Source organism: Leiobunum rupestre, chromosome 7, assembly GCF_980474605.1.
Source record: "Leiobunum rupestre chromosome 7, qqLeiRupe1.1.hap1, whole genome shotgun sequence".
NCBI classification, from domain to species: Eukaryota; Metazoa; Arthropoda; class Arachnida; order Opiliones; family Sclerosomatidae; genus Leiobunum; species Leiobunum rupestre.
The window spans coordinates 14,359,698-14,380,915 of record NC_143390.1 but is presented as its reverse complement, the minus strand read 5'-3'; positions in this window follow the sequence as shown (position 1 = coordinate 14,380,915).

Genomic DNA, 21,218 nt, shown 5'->3' with positions numbered 1-21,218 from the left:
GATAGTTTGCTCAGTAACGAGCCAGTGTTCGTGGAGAGAAATTTCAAAGATCCACTAGTTGTGGGGATGAACGGAGAGGCGCCAGGATTTAAAACCGATAGCGCCACAGTGCGAGCAGTTGGATGGGAGTAAGATGCGATTGAAGTTGAAGGGAGTGCGGCTGAAAAGAGTTTTTTGAAGGAAGCCGAGTACTATCGGAGCATGGAGGTCTATGCGTAGACGAGTTATAGATCGCATTAGGCGGATAGGGGAGACCATAACCTGGCGGAGGAAACGAATGTGGTTGGTATGTGTAGTTAGCCACCGAGGAATGTGGGGGGGTGCTGGTGGCTAATGACATGACCGAAGTCCTGTCACTCGGTTGCGTTGAGAGAGAATCACGGGAAGGAGACAAATTCACGACAGTATTATTTCGAATAACTAGGCCAGATTCACCTCTGGCAACACGGCTATGTAGTTCGTCTAAGGTACGGCGATAGTCAGCTAGTTGTTTCGGGGTCTGATCAATACGAGTGGAATAACTATAATGCGAGTTAGTAGAGCGTCGACTTTTGACAAGCCCAAGGAAAGCTCGTTTTGCAGCCATGTGCGGAAACACGATCAGGAAGGGACGAGGTCGTTCTCCTTTGGCTGGGGTTCTAGCGCCTAGTCAGTAATACGGTTGGTTAGTGGGAACCCTACTCGAGGCAAAGAGCTTCAGGCGACAGATTCTCAGGTACACCAAAGAGAATGGCGTTGAGCCTTCTTTTCTCCACGGCCAGGTCCTCCGAAGTTACAAAATCGGAAGTAGGTAGGGGCAAAGGGGTTTGCAGTTTATCGTTTATTTTCGACAGAAGAGACTGTTCCATGGCGTCAAAGGTGGCTTTGACTGACGAGGCCAGTGTATTGACATCGCCCGCGAGGGAGTCAATCGAGGTACCATTTTTGGTGATAGTGAGATCTAAGTTGTCGATTCGCCGAAAATGATCAGTTGTGGCGATGTGAAGAGCATCCTGTGCGTTTTTCATATTATCGAAAGCCGTTTTTAGGTCTGCTTCAAATTGATCAATTTTTAGAGCAGTGAGGGCCAACTTAGCTCTATCAGTGGTTTGTGCAGCCTGGCAGTCCAATAACTGCTGGCCAAGGTCCGAAATATTTTGGCGAATGGAAGCATAGTTGACATCGGGGAGAACGAAGTTGGAAATTTTGCCTTCAAGGTCATCCACTTTTTTTTGTAATTATTGGAAAGAAATACGAAGGAACGGATTGCAGCTTGAACAAAGCCAGTGAAAGCGGGAATCGTTGACTACCCCCTCGTATATACTGTTGGGTATATCCACACAGGGGGCGTGATACCACCCACCGCAGTCCTCGCATTGTATGCTATTAGACCCTTCTTCTATTGTACCCTCACACGGTTTACAGATGGAGGGTGACGATGGAGGGGTCGCATCCTCCGGTGGGGTGATGACGAGTGTCTTTCTCGGATTTACGCGGGGGCGAAACGAACAGAGAAAGCACACGCGGTGAAGCAAGGCTTAGAAGCTCGATTACTTTAAATGGCAATTTATGTTAGAATTGAGCAACTTGCCTGAAAAAAGCACTGTCAGAGTGAAGAGTGACCAAAACTGAGGCAAGAACTGTAAGGGGAATCGAGTAAAACATAAACTAGCTAACGGAAAGCGCGAAATAGCAGGATCAAAAAGAAAGCGACCGACTTCTATGACTTCTACTTTATAGAAAGAATTGACGTGGGGACATAGGTACAATTTGACGTTGATACGGTGTTAGAGTTGTTTGTTTTCCATCACCTGAGTTTGTCTGATGCACGTGACAAGGCGAGTTGGAAGAAATGGTGTTTTGAACGGCGTCTACGGATATATCAGAAATGGCTGATTTATTGGCGTTGCTTTCAATTTTTGATACTTGCTCATCAGCTTGTTCGAATGACCTGGCTGTGGCTAAAAGTCCGTTCAAGGTCATGGTTGGATCTCTGATGGCTATGCGACGAAGGTGACGATATGTGCAAGTTTGAATAATGTGTCGAAGAATTTTAGTATCAGGTTCGGTGCAGCCGCAGGTCCTAGACAATGAGCGCAAGCGAGTTTGATAGTCATCAATACATTCGAATTCACGTTGGCGAGAATTTCTTAATTTGAAAATTTCGTAAGTCGTATGACGGCGGGGTAAAAAATGATCATTGAGGGCCTGGAACGAAATGTCGTATTCGTCAGGAACTGGGGCGTTTGCTTGGGGTGCAGGTAGTGGTGGGTTTGGTAAAGTGTCGTAGACGTCCTGAACTTCTTATCCAGCATGTAAGAGAAGAAGCGATTTTTTCCTAGCAGGGTCGTTGATATCGTAAACGACAAGAAATGTACTGAAACGGCGAAGCCACTTTTCCCATCTAGAAGAAATATCATCTTGATTTTCTTGGATATAAAATGGTGGAAGACTTGGTGGTTGAAGCGTCATCATCGTTGAAAAGATAGTTTTTCGTTAAATGAAGTTTTGAAACCGTGCGCGTGCCGAATCACGGGGTAAATGACCAAGCAATTTCAGTCCTGATTTTGCCCGTTGATGTTAGGCTTACGAATATTGGTCTTGGAGTTAAAGATGCTAGGTAGGTGTAGGTAATGGGTTTCGAAATATCTCCGTCACCAATGTAGTGTTCTCGGTGAATTGTTGTTACGTTATTGTTACGATGATAAAATTAAATAAGACTGAGAAAAATGATATAACTGAATTTATTTGGTTCTATACAGTTTGAACTCCATTTTTCGAATGCCGTGTTTTAAAACCGTCTCTTTTTTGCCCTTTGCGCGTGCCTCTTGCTCGAGTCCCGCGCTCGTGATTTAATTTTGATCCAAAATATATATACCCCGAAATGCGGGCTTAACTATTATAAAGTAGAGGATATGACAAAGCCGATCCTGCCTTCGCCGTCTCAGTGGACTCCGTTACGTCTCTCCTTCAGCAGGTGGCCAGAGACCATATTCCACGAAGAGCTGTGGGGCGTGCCGCCCATCCCCGTTCCCCATGCATCGTGTATCACACTTCTCAATACAATGACTGCTCTACGGAGGCGTGCTATCCGTAGTCGTCAAACGAAGCACTACTTGTCGTTTCGTCGTGCGTCGGCCGAATTCAGGAAACTCAACAAGAACTTGAAACGGAATAGTTGGCAATCGGACTGCCATAGGCTGAATGGTCACTCGTCTCTCACTCAAGTCTGGGACCGAGTGAAATTTGTAACCAAGGGGTCCTCCTCTCCTAAAGCTATAACGTTGATTGATTTTGGTCACACATACACCGAGCTGGTTGATGTTGCCTCAATTTCGGCCGACTCCGCTCAGTCTTCTTCGGTTCATCTTACGATCGACGGTCTCTCTTCCGAGGCGCCTTACGATGCAACCTTCTCTTTTGTGGAACTTGACAAGATTCTGTTTATTCTCAAGAATACGGCAACTGGTACCAACGATGTCTTCAATCTGATGTTGAAGAACACCCCCATCTCTTTTCGTGAGGCTCTTTTACAGCTGTTCAACTCGTTGTGGGGTGCGGCCTCCTACCCCAATGTTTGAAAACATGGAATTTTGCATCCGATCCGAAAGGCCAGCAAGTACCCCCGCGAAGCATCCTCCTATCGAGATATCTCCTTACTTCCTAATCTCGGCAAGGTCTTCGATAACCTGGGGCTGGGTCGCCTAACGTGGTTTCTGACTTCCGGAAGGGCAGGAGGCCGACTGACAATCTTGTTCGGCTTGTTCAGGAGACACAACTGAACTTCGCTAGGGTTCACAGTTGTGTGACCATCTTTTTGGATTTGAAGGATGTCTTTGGCAGCATTCACCACGGTGCATTTATGGAGAAACTTAGGGCGAAGGGACTTTCAGCCACCTTACTACATTGGCTGGAGAATTTCGGTGCGTTTTGGGGCAGCTTTTTTGGCGCTATTTACCGTCACGCGGGTGCTTTGGGCGTCAGGCGCCATAGAGTCACCTTGCCAGAGCACCTACAGACAGCCCTTGACAACATTTCAGTCTACTATCGTGAATGGGGGCTCACGTTCCCACCTGCCAAGTAAACGAGACGCGGTCTTTTATGACAATTTCTACTTCTCACTCGACAATTCCCGTTTGGATAGGGTGGACCGCTTTGCCTACCTAAGGGTTAATGTGCATTACAAATGCACTTGCCCTGAAGGTGCTCTATCTGCAGTTCATTTGCTCCCCATTGACTACTCCTGCATCGTATATAACTCCGCGGTGGCTGCACACCTTCTACGTCTGGACCGCGTCCAAAACGCGGTGCTCCACGCTATCCTGGGCGTTCCTAAGTCCACATGCATCGTGGAAGCTGAAACGGCAATAATGCCACTCTCGCATCCTCAAGACATGCTGACCTTACAGTTTGTGCTGCTGACTCTCCTGACTACTACAGGTCCCAAATATACACTTGGTCACTTTGGCCAATCTTAGCTGGGGTGTAAAGTCCCTTCGGTTCTGAAGTACTGGCTTTATGATCCGGCACCGAGGCTTCCTGGTCTGCCATCAGCTCCTCCTTGGTCTCCGGTTGCTGCTGAGGTGAATTATCGTTGGCTGCCCTCCAACAAGCACGATATCTTCTTTTTCAAACTCGATAAGATAACCAAGGACGCCGTGATCATCTATAACCACGACTCTATAGCTGTGTTGAGCTAGCTTTTGCATTCCCGCCCGAAATGTGGCGCTACAGATCTTTGTGGACTCGGGTCACCCTATTAATACGGTGGGACTTTTTGCCATTAACCAGGTGGTGGCCTTCGCTTGACATCATGCACTGTCTCGGGAACATTATAGTTTGTTCGGACTCGCAATCTGCCTTCCCTTTGACGTTTGGGCGTTTCAGAAGCCTTTTTAATGGTTACTCTGAGCATATTAACATCTGTGGTGTCCGGCCCATGTGCGCATCCCTGCAAACGAGATGGTGGATTAGTGTACCAATGTCGCCGAACTTATTCTTCCCACGTTTTGCCTTGTACCAGGCGTTCCCTCGAGGAACGGTGTTCCGCCCTTGTTACGAACTCCGGTCGCCGTTCTTGGGGTACTTTTATTGCTGACCGTGTGAGGTTTTATAAAGAACGATCCTTCGTGGTACCTAGGAGCAACAAACACAAGGAGAACGCAGCTAGCCTTTAAACACGCTAACGCAGTGTTGGGTACAAATTTCATTGGACGACCCTTTATGCTGGACGTTTTACGGGCGGGGGGAAGACAATTTCCGAATTTTCCCCTTCCGACGGCAGCAGGCGCGAAAGCGTCTAGCCAATGAAAAACGTACACAAGAAAATCCACGACTTTTGACGGGTGGCGTTCTCCTTGTGTGGGGTGTTGTGTTTGTTGCTCCTAGGTGGTACAGTGTGGTCGATACGGACAGTGTTCCGCGGTTGAGACGGTACATCACGTCCTCTTTGTCTGTGCGGGTACTGTCCGTCTTCGCCAGCCGCTTATGGCTGATCTCACCGCTGGATGTCGGGTCTCCGTGCGGCATTATCCTCGGGTGTCCTACCAGTCATTACGGGCTGTTAATACTGGATAGTTATTCCAGTATGCTTCATTTTATTTGGTGTTTCTTTTTTGTTATACAGATAGTAATATTATTTTTACGCCTTATATTCTTTTGTTGTTTACTCGTGCTTCCTTCTTGTCAATTGACCAAATCTTTGCATGAAGATTATGGTCTAATATATTCTTTTGTTGTTTACTCGTGCTTCCTTCTTGTCAATTCACCAAATCTTTGCATGAAGATTATGGTCTAATAAATCCTTTTCTTATTATTAAAAACTACCTCTTTCATTCCCTAGTTACGGGCAGATACTACTTTAAAGACAGCTGTTCTAGTCATAATCTTAGATATTTGTGATACTCTACGTGTGGCCAAGATTTTCTGACTTTACTTTCCCCTCAAGTTTTATCATAGCCTAATAAAGCTACGCTATTTAGATAGGAACGTCGAATACGGTGAATCGTTCGCCGCGACGGCAGCGCTTCTGGTGTGTAGACCTGGACATTATTAGTTTTTTTTCTCTTTCGGAGAGTGTGTGCACGCATGATTTACCGGCCTAAAGTACAATAAAATGATTAATTTCGGTTCTAAATGTTGAATTTTTAAAAAAAAGACTAATTGCTTAGGCATATTTATATATAAAAATGTAAGACTATCCTAGATTTATACTTCGGTTTAAAAATGCTAAAAGTTTTAAAATAAGTAGAAATAAAAATGTTAAATCCATCATGTGACTATAAAATTTCTAAAATATAAAAATACTCTGATCTGAAAGCAATGACAAGCTCTATAAAAGTTGTCCAGGTCTGACCACTAGATGGCGCCCCAGCCCAAAACGATCAACACTTTTTTAACATTGACGTTCCTGTCTATGTAGCTTTATTAGTCTATGGTTTTATGCTACTCATTTCTTTGTTTTTTGTTTTTTTTTTTGGTCAGTGAACAGGCGCAGATTTGTGTCCACTTTTGTAAACCCGACTTGTGTTTTTAATTTAATTTTTTATTTCAAGGCCGTTCTTTTTCCAAAGTACCTTGGAGTGTATGGTGTGAAGATCTTGTTGTTAAAATAGCCATATTTTAAAATGTTGGAAATTTTGTAGATTTGCAGCATAGCACATTTCATTAGGCTCGTATGAAATATAATAAATTATTTTTATTATTATTAGCCAAGTCACAGAAATGGTTCAATAAAACCCCCGTTTGCCTAAATACAGGTTTCTGCACGGTGGAGCAATTCTCGAAATGAGCATAATGTCATATCGGGAGTGAGCAATTTGAAAGCTTCAACCACTTTAAGTCGTAGCTCGTCAATGCTTGCGACGGGCGTCTGATATACGTGCGAAAAAAACCGAGAGGTGACCTTGGAGGCCATTTCACGGCGCCGTTCAAATCCAACGCTGAGGAAACCCGACGTTAAAGGCCTTGGTTTTTTTCTGCCTGTCCCCCTTTAAATTAACTTAGTGGGGTACAAATACCCTGGTGGTAGGCCAACCGCTGAACATGTTGGCCTAATTTAAAACGGGACAGGCAGAAGAAAACCTAGGCCTTTAAGATATTCCGCAACAAGACGAGCTTGATGTGCTGGGGCACCGTCATGCTGGAACCAAACGGGTAATTATTTCTGAAATCATCAGACTTTGCTGCATGATAGTAACAGATTTTAACCAAACTTTTTTTGCGCGTTCATCTACCTCTACAATGAAGATTTCCGAAGTTTACCGGAAATATTTCAAAAATTTTAAAAGTTATGATTTTTTGAAATTTGAGTTTTTTGGTTTAATTTTGGTGTATGTTATTGACATTAATTTTAATATCGCGTTCGCTAAAGGTTGGGAAAACATAAAAAAGGATATCCTAAGATAAAACTGTACGCTGAAACAGAATTTGAAATCTATTTTATTGTATCTGCTATAAATTTTGATATACGAACCAAAACGTGGGGTGACACTTAATATTTTACTTACTAGGCGGCACACCTCCAATATCAAGAAGACTTTTTTCAGTGCAGAAACGTTCTTGTAAAATATCGTTTTGGTCTAAGCATTATTTCTATATAAAAATAATATAAAATGGTTCTAATTTTTGACCAATTATTTATTTAAATTTTTTTTGAAGTAATACAAAAAACCACTAATGGTTATACTAAACAATTTCTATGCTATTTATTCCATTTTTAAGAACCGTGCTTTGGCCTTTTTCAAACATTCGTTCGCAAAGTAGTAATGTCTTCACCTTGGTGATGTGGGACTTTTAACTACACAAAAGAATTTCAAATTCCGAAATCCAGTGTCCATCTTTTCTATTTCGCCAGTTGTAAGAGCTCAATATTCCGTGCGGGTGAGTAAACTAATAAGTGATTCTCTGCATTCTTAATATTTTTCTCTAACAACTCAGAAATATAACTTACGGTCCAAAATTGTGGCAACGTATTGGCCAGGCAAGAAGTCGGACCGTGGATGCAACGTTTCATCGCATATTTTAACTTTCATAAATGATTCTTCACCCGAGATTTCAAATTCTGTTTCAGCGTACAGTTTTATCTTAATATACCCTTTTTTATGTTTTCCCAACCTTTAGCGAACGCGATATTAATTTTAATGTCAATAACATACACCAAAATTAAACCAAAAAACTCAAATTTCAAAAAATCATAACTTTTAAAATGTTTGAAATATTTCCGGTAAACTTCGGAAATCTTCATTGTAGAGGTAGATGAACGCGCAAAAAAAGTTTGGTTGAAATCTGTTACTATCATGCAGCAAAGTCTGATGATTTCAGAAATAATTACCCAAACGCGTCTGTAATTAGCCCAAGGAATGTCTTCTAAGGCATTCGCTACTTCGTTTTGTTGGAAGGCCAGGTAGTTCTGTCCATTGATGCGATTATGAAGAAAAAACGGCCCAATTACACGATCACCAAACAAACCTGTTCAGACGTTTATTCTATATTGCACTTGGTGGTGATGAGGAAATACCAAATGAGGATAAACGTCACTCCACATGTGGTTGTTTTGGTGGTTAAATGGCCCGTGTCTTGGAAACCAATCTTCATCTGACAGTAAGAGCTGATTGATCAAATCTGGGTTTCCGTCACAAGTGATCCTAAGCCAGTTGCCAAAATCAAATCAATGTTCCATATCTCCATCATGAAGAGCTTGAACGGATGGAAGTGGTGACGGCGAGGAATTTACCAGACATAATCCCTTGTTAAACCCAGGTCCCCACTCGTTCATGTCAATGTTGTGATAGGTTTGACCGTGGAATCTGGGACCTTTGTACAAATCATTACGTTTTTAAAAATAATGTTATGTAAAATCAAGTTCTAATTAGGGTGGTGCATGGCTTGTAATTCCGGACACTTTTTAAAAATCGATAGAAACATAACCCAATAACTAATTTGATATGAATACTTTATAGCGTATTCCATAGTTTGAACTTTCGCGCGTCTTTTAAACCTATTTCGAGTGAAAATTATCTGATATTTCTATTTCTATGACCTTTTTCCTGAAGCTAGTACCCACTTCTAATTCCGGACACTCGCTTCTAATTTCCGACCACCGGTTTCTAATTGTCGACCACCGGCTTCTAATTTCCGACCACTGGCTTCTAATTGTCGACCACCGGCTTCTAATTTTGGACACTCTAAAATATTATAATTTCCATATTTAAAAATTACCTAGACTTTAATAAATATTTAAATTACAAATTAAGAAATTATAACACGAATTAAAATAGAATACACGATATAAATAATATAAATGTAAAAAATATTTAAATATACTAATAATTACAAATTAAAAAATATTTAAATATACTAATAATTACAAATTAAAAAATATTTAAATATACTAATAATTACAAATTAAAAAATATTTAAATATACTAATAATTACAAATTAAAAAATATTTAAATATACTAATAATTACAAATTAAAAAATATTTAAATATACTAATAATTACAAATTAAAAAATATTTAAATATACTAATAATTACAAATTAAAAAATATTTAAATATACTAATAATTACAAATTAAAAAATATTTAAATATACTAATAATTACAAATTAAAAAATATTTAAATATACTAATAATTACAAATTAAAAAATATTTAAATATACTAATAATTACAAATTAAAAAATATTTAAATATACTAATAATTACAAATTAAAAAATATTTAAATATACTAATAATTACAAATTAAAAAATATATTACAAATTATAAATAAAAAATATATAAAAAGTTACAAATTAAAAATTATAATGCAAAAAAATATATAAAAATATAATAATATTACAAATTAAAAATATATTAAAATAACAAATTAAAAGTAGGTATATTAAAATTCCAAATTAATAAATATAAATATTTTAATAAATATAAATATTTTAATAAATATAAATATTTTAATAAATATAAATATTTTAATAAATATAAATATTTTAATAAATATAAATATTTTAATAAATATAAATATTTTAATAAATATAAATATTTTAATAAATATAAATATTTTAATAAATATAAATATTTTAATAAATATAAATATTTTAATAAATATAAATATTTTAATAAATATAAATATTTTAATAAATATAAATATTTTAATAAATATAAATATTTTAATAAATATAAATATTTTAATAAATATAAATATTTTAATAAATATAAATATTTTAATAAATATAAATATTTTAATAAATATAAATATTTTAATAAATATAAATATTTTAATAAATATAAATATTTTAATAAATATAAATATTTTAATAAATATAAATATTTTAATAAATATAAATATTTTAATAAATATAAATATTTTAATAAATATAAATATTTTAATAAATATAAATATTTTAATAAATATAAATATTTTAATAAATATAAATATTTTAATAAATATAAATATTTTAATAAATATAAATATTTTAATAAATATAAATATTTTAATAAATATAAATATTTTAATAAATATAAATATTTTAATAAATATAAATATTTTAATAAATATAAATATTTTAATAAATATAAATATTTTAATAAATATAAATATTTTAATAAATATAAATATTTTAATAAATATAAATATTTTAATAAATATAAATATTTTAATAAATATAAATATTTTAATAAATATAAATATTTTAATAAATATAAATATTTTAATAAATATAAATATTTTAATAAATATAAATATTTTAATAAATATAAATATTTTAATAAATATAAATATTTTAATAAATATAAATATTTTAATAAATATAAATATTTTAATAAATATAAATATTTTAATAAATATAAATATTTTAATAAATATAAATATTTTAATAAATATAAATATTTTAATAAATATAAATATTTTAATAAATATAAATATTTTAATAAATATAAATATTTTAATAAATATAAATATTTTAATAAATATAAATATTTTAATAAATAAAAATATTTTAATAAATATAAATATTTTAATAAATATAAATATTTTAATAAATATAAATATTTTAATAAATATAAATATTTTAATAAATATAAATATTTTAATAAATATAAATATTTTAATAAATATAAATATTTTAATAAATAAAAATATTTTAATAAATATAAATATTTTAATAAATATAAATATTTTAATAAATATAAATATTTTAATAAATATAAATATTTTAATAAATATAAATATTTTAAGAAATATAAATATTTTAATAATAATGATCGTGAAATTCTTTTTTTTTAATAATGATCGAGGATAGAAAGATTGATTCGTAGAACCATCCTCCTTGGTAGAGCGAACGACCAATTTCCAACTTCGCGCGTTATCCGAGAGGCGACGTTTTAGGTTTAAATAGAGTCTTATTTCTAGCCATGTTTGGGAAAAAATGAGGGGGCGAACGGGAGGTGAAATAACGCGTCGTCCGCTCTTAAAGTGCGGGAAAACTTGTGGTTGTATTATTGCGGATAAAATAACGTTCTAAACAGTCTTGATTAATATCGTTTAATTTAATTTTATTCTCTATAACTTACGAATGAACGAGTGAACTTTCAAGATGTCCGGAATTAGCTGCTACCTAAAGGTTTTTAAAATTACTTGTAAGTAACTAAATTCTAGGACAATATGACCCCGCGTGTTTTAGTTTTGTAAGGAAAAAGTTGAATTTTTAGGTTTTTATCACCCATTCACTGTGGACGAGATGAGAGCTTATTTCGAGAGGTGCTTGGGGCGGCATTCTCACAAATTGGCATTAACTTAATCGGGCGTTTTAGGCCTGTCGTTTAATAACAATAATATAATATCAGGAACGTTTTACACGATTTTGAAATTGTGTTCTACGTATAGCCTGGTTCCCGGGGCTTAAAATACATCCTTTGAAAATTAAAAATAAACAAATGTAAACAAAAGTGTCCGGAATTACACGCCACCACCCTAGTAAACGTTTTTACAATCTAAAAAACTTTATCGCAGCAAACGGGGGTATTATAGAACCATTGATTTCATACGAGACTACTGAAATGTGCTATTCTGCAAAGCTACAAAATAAGCACACACAAAGTAAATTTGCAATATTTTTTAATATGGCTATTGCCTCCTATGACCAACTTGTTATTTTTCCTGACCTCGTATCTTTGTGAAAAATCGGTCTTTTTTGGCTGAACCAACTTTATTTGTACGTTTTCACGTTTGCTCTACAACATTATCATTGAAAGTTTTCGTCAATCGAAACATTCATTTTTAAAAAACATTCGAATATTTTTACATTTTTCTGAAGTTTAGAAATTAGATAGTTCCCGACTTTATACGTATACCCTGAAAATTTCAAAACTCTAACTATAACACCCTATATATAACTTACTTTTTTCTATGATTACTTTTTTAAAAGCAACATCCTAAATGTCTTCCATGTTTTCAATTATAGTTGTTTAACAATAATTATCGATAATTTCGAAGTTAATAAAATTATGAAAACACGAAGAAATAATAAACTCAATGTGTCTTTTTGTAAATCCTCGAAAAAACTCGCCTCTATCTTTCTTTGGATGTAAACCTTAAGAATTCGCGAAACCCTGAATTGCAAATATGAAAACCTATAAATATTTTAAATCGAGATTTAAAAAATCATTGTTATTTTATGTATTATATTTTATATTTTATTATAATGTTGTGTTTTACATCTTTTAAAGAAGAAGAAACTGCGTACGTAGTGATTACCCTTTGCCTCGAAAATGCGAACGCGTTCGCAGGCCTGACAGACAGACCCACAGACAGACAGACAGACAGACACGGTGGTTGTTTAACCCCTCCTAGGGTACAAAGTCCCCTCGGAGAGGTAAAAACCCGAATAAAATATATTTACTTTGTAAGGGATATTTTTATTAATAGTAATAGCAACAATTTGACGGTTACAGGTCTTTATAGTAGCATAGTGTGGGGGTGTGGGGGGTGTGTGTGTGTGTGTGTGTGTTTGTGTTTTTTTTTACGGGTTTAGTTTCTAGTCAAAATTAAAGATAATTCATAAATAATACAAAATCTAGTTGCAAATTGAGTTTGTGCAATAAAATAATTAGCGATTTGACCTGTATGTAATTGTAATTCGGTTATTTCTGGCTATTTCGTTGTCAATTTATCGCTAAGACTTGGATGCTTTTACATTTATACATATTTTTCTTTTTGGCCAATACACTCAGCGAAGAGGCCGGTGTAATGGTTAAAGACGCGCTCTGTCAATAACCAAGAATTTTGGAATTGCTGTATTTTTCAATTATAATTATTTATATTAGTATTTAATTTCAGTAGTATTTCCAAAAATATTAAAAATATTAAATTACACTCTTTAAACTAAAATAACTACTAACAATAAACAATCTGAGAAAACACACGGGTACACGATTCATATTACAAAAATATATTTTTGTTTCCTTGTTTTGAGTCAAGCACGAACGGAAGGTAGTTAATCCCGCCCGCGTAGTCAACGATTACGCTACTCTCCCGTCGCTGCGGCAAACGAAATGAAAGATAAACCTATTTGAAAATGGATTTAAGATACAGTAATCTAGCTATGCATAAATTAACGTAATTAGATGGTTAAAAAGGCAAATGGGACAAGGCTTAATGTCAAATCGATGCCGAGCTTGGCTTACCACCGGGTGAGCGAAAGTCTCTGTGTAGTCATTGAGGCCACCACATACATACATTCAAAGTGTTAAGTTTCCAGCAATAGGAATTTATCATTCAGACACGGAGAAAACGTAAACAATACTGTTGTAAAACCATTTCAGCGTGTCGACCGTGAAGCCAGCGGGAGAATGGGGGCTGACAAAAAACGGGGTAAGCGCTGGGTCTTTTTTCGCTCGTGAAGAATAGTGAGGACGTCAAAAAGAGCTCAGGCAGCAAAATCAAATGCGAAAAAAATCCATTGTCACTGTGCTCTGTTAAAATTGTTTTACAGCACGACTCCTTACATTTTCTCCGTAATCCAGCGTCATCATAGAAAAAGTTCATTCAGCCGAAACTAGTGTTTTTAGATAGACTGTCACGCCACGAGTGGGTAATGACGGAAGCAAGTCAGTCCTTGTTAAGGTTATACTCCCTTTAACTATATATACAAATCGGCAGATTGGAAATTCTGGCTGTAGCTATAGCACAGCCTTCACACTAAGGTGGCGCTAGCATCGTGGCAGGAATTTCCAGTTGGCCGATTGAAAAATTGTTTGCAATCATGGATTGAGTTTCAGCCATATCCTTCATATCAAGAACGTACTTAGGTTACTGAAAACTTAGCTCCTCCCTAAATCGAGACAAACTACTTTTTCATTTGCATAGCGTCACCTAGTATCGGTAGTAGGATCGTTTTCTTTTATCGTATATAGGCTGAAATTCTAAAGTTTTCTCATCACGCCAGTGTGAGATTAAACGTTATAGAGTAGCTTAGAGCTGGCCCAGATGTGGATTTAGTTCACGTGTGAATTTTGCGTGGGTGAGATGATCACAGTCGCCGACTGAGAACAGGACAAACAAGTTCCGCCTGAGGCTGATCTTCATAAAAGGAAGGACGAAATAAACACCTCATTTCGAACCCCGGGAAGGTCTAGTCCGAGAGTAAATTGCGTGGGTAATTGGGAACAGCGCCCTACTAGCTTTGTTGATAATAGAGTTGATGGTCACCAGGCGTTTTATACGACGATGCGATATGAGAGTGGGCCAGCTGTCATTTTTGAGAAACACGCGGGACGGTCCCGTTCCACGAGTATCCAATAGAGGTGGCGAAGTGGACGGCTGTCCTCTGAACCATTTCCAGGTGGTGTTTGTCTGCTTTCGTTTGGGGGATCTAGACAGAGGAGCAATACTTCGGGATAGGCAGTACGAGGGTCTTAATGGCGGATGAATTCGAATGATGTGTGAACCCGAGAAACAATCTTCGAGATATGTACGTCCCGGGAAAGTGTGGCAGTGAGAGTAACCTTAAAATACTTTAATTCAGTTACGTATTCAAGGGCAAGTAGTGGGTGTGGTCCTTGAACGTTACAAGCAGAGTGGAGCTTCCCGTGAGAGCTCCAAGATGTAAAATGATCCAAATCAGTCTGAAGAGTGACATAATCATTGAAGAGCATATTTTCCGAGACAGAGTGGCGTCGTTGGCATATAAAAGGAAAGCCGCGTGACCACATCACACTGTGAAGAGTAAGGGCCCAAGGATAGACGCCTGGGGAACCCCAGAGATGACGATTTACCATTCAAACTCTGCCCCAAAAAAGACCACTCGATATACATGTACTTCCAAGTATGCGATTATCTATATCAGAATAGGACCACGCACGCTGTAACTACGAAATTTGTCCATGAGATGTTAGTGGGGGATAGTGACGATACCTTCTCTAAAATCTAGGAAAAGAGCATCTACTGGAAAAGCACTCAACTGTCTTCTCATCAAAGCAAGAGAAAAGCTGCGTTTCTGTGCTGTAACCACAGCGGAAACCATGCTGGGCCGGCGTTAGAGTGATGTGAAGTTCAAGGTACCCACCTTGAACCTCACATAGCTACCACATGTGCGACCACCTACAGGAGATGGGTTAGCAACGAGATCTGCTGATATTCATCAGGGTCGTCCGGAGGACCTCTATTTAGCACCAGCGTGAGATTAGCTCGTTTTTCAGTTTTCAGGGAGCGTAGAAGAGGAGAGAGCAGGAAATTAGATCCATGACAGGGTCGTCAGCGCAGCAGCATATCGCTTCAGAATTTCCGGATGTTTAACAAGTGCTTTGTATGGATTGCTGCTGTAACAACTTTAAAACACCCTTGATAGAGTGAGTAATGTCCGTGTATGCTTGGCTGAAAGCTTCTGCTAGGAATTTAACTTTTTCAGCCGGAGAAGAGTAGACCCGCGAAGTCTTACAAAGATCGGAGAATTGAAAGTTCCTGGTTCTGCTGCTGAATGCGCTTATTGTCTTCTAAGTTGGCGGCAGAAGCGTCCAGCCCGAATTTAATAAAAGCCCGTTGTCTAATCCTCCTCCTTGGCGGAACCACTCTACGGCCTCTCATTGGCTGAAGGTTCAAGGCGAACTGGCGTCAAGCTCGGCCGTAGGCGGCAGCATAGTTACCTATGAGATTTCTATGTCCCTTTGCGCCGCTACCACCAAAATAATCCTCCTTGGTTCCGTTACTATCATAGATATATGAAATGTATATAAATTTCGGGGCGTCTAAGCCTAACATAAAATACGGAATTGACACCTAGCAGACACCGAGGAAGGCACGTGACCAAGAGCGCGAGCTCTCTTAGCATTTTAGTACTAAGTGCTTGACCTTTAGACACCATCTGTTGGTCACTTTTAGTATAATTTTTAAGCAGGAGACAATGGCTCTCGCGACGATAGCACGAGCTTTCTTACCGATAGATAGCGCCTTATAAGGATAGCCTGCAGCAATTACGCGTTTCTGCTAGCTGTCACCTCCGTATTCACTCCCTTTGAAATATTATATCTAGACCTTTATATACGTTTCCATATGTAACTCATAAGTATGCCTCTGTATAATATTTCCATTGAAAAAAATTCAATGAGACCTTGTTTCACGCGGAACATACATTGAGCGGACCCAAAAATGCAAAAATGCTTATAATCCTTGCGCTATTGAAAAGGTTACCATGGAAATGAAATCATGTGATCGCGAGGCACGAGCTAAACTTGACATGGGCAAAGCCAGAAACGCGCGAGGAATTCTCACTAACTTCCGTTTCCCATCAGTAAAGTTGGTGACATAGAAATCGGATAACAAACTAGAACGATTTTTGAAATTTTGTCGCGGGTTCCGATTAGAACTTTTAAAAAACCCTGCCTTTGGCCCATGCTTTTCGTTTGGCTGGCAACGAAAGTTACGCCATCGGTGCCAAACTGGTAAACTAACACTCTATTTCGCCTAAAATTAAATGGCCGACTTTAGCTCGACGCTAACGCGGTTTTTTTGACATCTTTAAAGCGACTTATGTTTAATTAAAGTTGAAGAAAGGCTCAAAATTGCGTAATTAAATCATGTAAGAGTAAATACACAAAAGAAAACATCTTTTCACAGGTTAGTGTTAGAAATAGTTTTCTTTTTACCATAATTTCCAATCGCTAAGAACGCACTAGAAAACGCGTTTCTTTCAAATCATAGAAAGATAGTTTTTTAAATAAAAAATGAAGAATGGTTCAAAATTCCGTAATTAAATATTTAAGGAGTAATTACTCAAACAAAAACATATCTTTTCACAGGTTACTGTTAGAAATAGTTGTTTTACGAGCAATGGTTATGGGGAAAACCGGTGCACAGTAATGGTTTATCGCGAATATCTACGTTAGTATTGTATGTACGGCTATATACCCAAGTATGAACATTAGGGTCCAGCTATTTCCTACAAAAAATGTTCTATGAACATTTTACATACGAGCAATCGTTGTGTCGTAATCGCGGTTTTAACGTTGTACCTGAAACGCGTCTTACAATTTTGCGCCTTCGTTGACCTAAAACGCATCCGCCGCTCTTCATGTAACCGCGTTTAAAATTTACCACCCAGCTAACTCTTGTTATTTTTGCAATAAATCGCTTGAAAATGAAGCTATTGTGAAGGTTGTGTGAGACAAAATGATGGGAAAGTCGGAATAATGGGTCACTTCAATTTAAGTTCATATTGACTGCCGTAAGGAATAAATCCAAAAGACCAGTATCAATGCTTTGAAAAGAAAACACGACCCCGATGAGACTGTTCGACATGTAGAACGCGAGCGAATCAACCTACCAAATGATATAAGAAATATTCAACATACAAATTTTCCCGTTTATATGAACTTAAATGTAATATAAAATCGTCTTGAAAAACCGTTTATGGCTTTATAACATTCAAAAATAATATTAAAATTATTAACAATAATAATATCGTATTTTGAAACGGAAAAACCCGATTACTATTGTTAAATCTTGGATTAATAATATGATATTTTTAATACGAAACAAATAACGAAATACGTGGAATTTTTGGCGTTAAATAAGCTTAGAACGTATTTCGTTATTTGTTTCTTATTACAAGGAGCGTTCGCCATCATTTAACCAAGATTTAACGATAGTAATCGGGTTTTTCCGTTTCAAAATACGCAGTAGATTAAGACTGGGCAAGATTCCGCGCCTTAAAATTTTCGTCTACTTTAAAGATACATTCTGAACGAACCAATGGATGAAAAGTTATGAAACTAGCTTTTAAATAAACCTTGAAACTTATTTCAAGTCATGTTTATAATTCACCCATGACAAAATTCGTGAAAAGTATTAATATCGTTCCGAATTACAACCTACTTTCTAAAATCTCATTTTTCTTTCTAATACGCGCGTTGACAACACAAACTTTACCTAGACGAGCAGATGTTCGGTTATCTACATGGTGCGGGGAAAATATTATTTTTGAATGTTATAAAGCGATAAACGATTTTTCAAGACGATTTTATATTACATTTAAGTTCATATAAACGGGAAAAATTGTCAGTGGAATATTTCTTATATCATTTGGTAGGTTAATTAACGTTTAATTATCGCCAACTTTACATTAATTTCAATGGTGTGGGGGAAAACTTTTAACCAAGTTACGTGCGACCGCGCCTCTTTAGGCAGCACAGATGGCGTTACTGTCGTTTTAGCCAAGAATCTAATCGGTACCTTGTCAGCCATTCGATTAAGCGTTCTAGTTTGTTATCCGATTTCTATGGTTGGTGACGCGTAATTCACGGAGTTGTAAGTGACGTAATTTACGTCATATCCCGTGAACAAGGTTTCATTAACGTAAATGCTTTTATGGCATACTTATGAGTGATTATGTTACATATGACGTTTCCTATATCTATGGCTACTATTGCGGTAGCTAGGTGACGTCATTCTCTCTGGTGACATTAAATTCTTGGCAGAACCACTCTTTGAGCTCTGATTGGCTGAGATCTGGCTATCGTCTGCCACGGCGTTTGGTCCATTTGCCAGTTACACGCATAGACATAATAAAGAAATAGACACCTTACGCGGAGTTTGATTTGCCAAAAATATACGGGAGCGATAACTAGCAGACAACCGGTATTTGTTCCGTATTCCTGTGGTACCACGTTTAAGCGACGCCTGTCGATTAGGCGAGAAAATACAAAATCATCACGTGATATGTCACACATGTTCGTGTTTGTAATCTTTTAGGTACTCTGACGTGATTCGCGAATATTTTGGCTGTGAGAATTTAAAATAAGGTAAATTTTTATTATAATTTTTAAATAAGTCAGTTAATTCTTTCAAAACCCAAATAAAAAGCAGCAGATGATCTTATAATTAAAAACAAAAAATTCTATTTGCGAAATGATATTTTGTCAAAGGCTTAAGTAACTATCCGGTTTGTTGTGGAACTTGTGGTTATGGCTTGTTATGGGAATATTCTGAGATTCTAAATTGTAAACAAAAGTAAATGGAATTTTGATGAAAAGGATGATTCTACCTTGGATTAAGAATGATTCTACTAAAGGTATATAGCTATTGTCCTTGAAATAAAATTAGCTTTGACAATTTAAGTCTGATGGCTTGACCCTTCATTTCTAGATTTTTGTCCTTCTCTAATTTGTGGAGTCTTGAGCTTGCAATATAAATTAATAACTTTCTTAATGATGATGTTCGATTCCAACTTCAGGATCAAACATGTTCATGGTGATCTGGTAAGATGTCCATGCCAACAATATTTCGTAATACAGCAAGTTCTAGTTCTTAGACTACATTTCTTTTATAGAGAGAGGAATATCTCTTCATAACAACTAAACAAAATTGGCTAAAAACCAAGGAGATCTTACTCAAATTATAATAACATAATTAAACATTGGTCAAAATTTAAAGGTGAGAAGTTAGCATCACCGGTTTTTTCTATTTCACTTTCAACTGGATGTAATTTCATTAAATTAAATAAAAAAATTATTTTGTCTATTTTTACTTGTTTTAATTCTATGGAAACCAAACCAGAGTTGGAATGGCTTTTGGTGTGACGCACCTTTTGCCATTTACAATTTGTATATCCTGTTCTAAAAAGTTATCATTACAAATTAAATCATGATTTGAATGTGTCGCGATTTACAGCAATTGTCCATTGAGAAAGTATTGTAGGTTTCATTATAAAAAGATTTTAAATAAGAATGAATATTCATCGAAATAATATGATTTAATCCTACTTATGGAATGAAACCTTTTCCGGTATTGTTTTACTTGTTATTGCAATGCGTAAAAACACTAAAATTAACCTTTTTTTACCAAATAAAAACAAGATTTTTAGTAGAAAACACTTTTTCTATAACTTTTTAATAAAAAAAATCATCAAAACGAATTATGAAACATGTTAGCTAACATAAAAGTACTACCCGTTTATCAAATTCACCCCTAAAGTTTTTGCGTCTGATTTTAAACCGGATAAATATTCCTAAGCGTTAGGTACTACATGGCCTAGGTCAAGCTTCACTACTCCTCGTAACGTCTCTGTCATGGCTTCCACAAGCCTTTGCTTCGTAACGGAGACAATTCCTTGTGGAAGGCAGGACGGATGATAGTAGACGGATACGAAACAGAGAGCCAGTGGGCGCCTAGTCCAAAGCGCCACTTAAGTTTAGTGGCGCTTTATAAGTTGGAATAAACTATCATATTATTTCAATGAATATTCATTCTTATTTAAAAATCTTTTTAGAACTAAAGGTTTCCCTTATCTAAACCTACAATACTTTCTCAATGGACAATTGCTGTAAATCGCGACACATTCAAATCATGATTTAATTTGTAATGATAACTTTTTAGAACAGGATATACAAATTGTAAATGGCAAAAGGTGGGTCACACCAAAATCCATTCCAACTCTGGTTTGGTTTCCATAGAATTAAAACAAGTAAAAATAGTCAAAATAATTTTTTTATTTAATTTAATGAAATTACATCCAGTTGAAAGTGAAATAGAAAAAACCGGTGATGCTAACTTCTCACCTTTAAATTTTGACCAATGTTTAATTATGTTATTATAATTTGAGTAAGATCTCCTTGGTTTTTAGCCAATTTTGTTTAGTTATTATGAAGAGATATTCCTCTCTCTATAAAAGAAATGTAGTCTAAGAACTAGAACTTGCTGTATTACAAAATATTGTTGGCATGGACATCTTACCAGATCACCACGAACAT